Source organism: Pseudomyrmex gracilis, unplaced genomic scaffold (genome assembly GCF_002006095.1).
Source record: "Pseudomyrmex gracilis isolate BER0280 unplaced genomic scaffold, ASM200609v1 scaffold_457, whole genome shotgun sequence".
NCBI lineage: Eukaryota > Metazoa > Arthropoda > Insecta > Hymenoptera > Formicidae > Pseudomyrmex > Pseudomyrmex gracilis.
The window spans coordinates 22,043-24,054 of NW_018021041.1; the positions used below are offsets into that span (position 1 = coordinate 22,043).

Here is a 2,012-nt window from a genome sequence, read left to right on the forward strand (position 1 = left end):
AGGGTTTCAAGGACCCGCTGCTTATCTATTGCTGCATCCCTTGGATTGCTATCCCGCCCCGCTGCTTGCTGCTTTACTTATGCTGCTGCAAACTAATTATAGCCACTGCGAGCGTTCAAATTTCGCGGCCCGCTGATCCTGCCGCCTGCGAGCGAGCTTGCGAGCCGCGCCGCTAATCCTGCGACCTGATTGGCCCCGCGACCTACCCCATGCGACCTTAGCGCTACACGGGGTATCGACCGCTTATCGAACGAAATCTTCTTGCTCTTGGTTGCGAACAGCTGTGCGAGACACACGCATCTTTTCGGGCTCCCGTACGTACGCGAATCTTCCGTGCCGTTTACGTAGCTTGCTGTACCGTGATTTCAAACTTAAGGCGAAGTGATTCTCGTCGAGAGGGTGACCCCGGCGGATTCAAGGGAAGCCGACGAGTTAATCCGGACGGAGAAGACCGGACATGCCGGAGAGCAACCGACGACGGTGAGGTGCCCGTTTTAGTTCTGTTAGCCACGAATCCGCATTGCACAGGCCTCGTGTCGAGGCTGATCGCTTGTTTTTCGCGTTTGGTTTGTGACGGCAAGGACGTATCCTTGGCCGTATTCACGATTGTTTTTCGACAGCGGCCAGAATCAGGCTTCACGGGGCTTCGTGGCCGTAGTGGTAGATTCGTAGGTTAAGTGCATGTTCCCTTGTAATTTCGCGAACCTAAGTCAAGCCCTGGAGTGGCGATCCGGCGCCAAGTAGCACATTCGCGTTATTTGTGTCCGTCTTTTTCTATTTCTTTTTGTTTTGTTTGTCTAGCGAGCGTATTCGTGTGCGCGTGCAGTGATTATCGAGACGTATCGCTTGCGTACCGTCGGATCTCGGCTACCGACGGCAATCCGCCGCCGCGGTAAGAAATCGTCAGAACGAAATCGGATTTTTCTCGCGTGATCGGCTAGAGTCAGGTGTGTGCGAGTCGGAAACGGTGGTGATCGGTAAGGAATATTGTACCGAATTAACGCGCGGATTAACGACAGTTTCGGATGGTGAATTTTCAGGACAATTATCGCCGAACTATTAGCGAGCGTACGGTGAATGCGTGTCGCCTTTCGAGCGTATAAGTTGTCCGGGATTATTCGTGGTCGAGTAACGTATCGTGTCGCCGATTTTCCTGACGCCAAGATAAAGAGCGTTTCTAATCATTTTGTGATAAACAATCGGGAGAAGCCACTCCGACGTCGCACCTCCTTCGCTCTGTATCGCGAGTATTTTCTTTCGAGTGCATGCGCGTAGATTGAGAAATCGGCTCGATTTAATCTTTTGGGTCTAGCGACACGAAACCGGCGAAAGCTGCGCGGCAGAGTGAGCCAGTCGACCTAATTGCGATCCTCAACGTAACAAGTAAGTCCGGGTTGATCCACGGCTTGTAAAAAGGCGACTGCATGCTATTTTATTGCGGCTTAGTGTTTGCCCTGCACATCTGCTTGCACTCTCTAGCTGTTTAGCCTGCCTCTAGCTTTGCGCCTAGCGATTGCTATACTCTAGTGCCTGCGCTGGTTATCTCTTGGCTGGAATCCTCGAGTACCGTATCGCGCCCAGTACTTTTACGGTATCGTTTCGGTTCATTAATTTGTCTCATTAACTCGCGTGACACGGTTTGTTAATTATTGTAAGTCGTCGTGGACTCCGTGTCTTCTTTTTGTTGTATTATTTTCGGATGCTACCGCCGTAGCTTAAACATCTCTCTGTTTCATATTTCTTATATTTTTTTTCTTTATTATCATTCCGGTCATCATTGCTTTCATATCATTGGGTAACCAATCTTTTCTTTCTACTATTTCTTAAATTATTTCTTTTATATTATTTTTGCCCCCTTCTACATGCGTAATAAACTGTCAATTAACTATTAATTCGTGCTGATTAATTACAACTCTCTTTCCTTTATTTGAGCTTCCTATCGCGAGGTCAAGGGACAGCCTGTATTCCGAATTTTTGCTAAACCCCGCCCCTCTCCGTTCCCAAAAGAGCTA

General features: G+C 49.0%; 1 protein-coding gene across 1 annotated transcript in view; it reads left to right on the top strand.

The window, feature by feature from the left end:
• The window catches only part of LOC109860738, a 9,971-nt gene that overhangs the window by 685 nt on the left and 7,274 nt on the right, over positions 1-2,012 (top strand). The gene's annotated exons all lie outside the window — the stretch shown is intronic.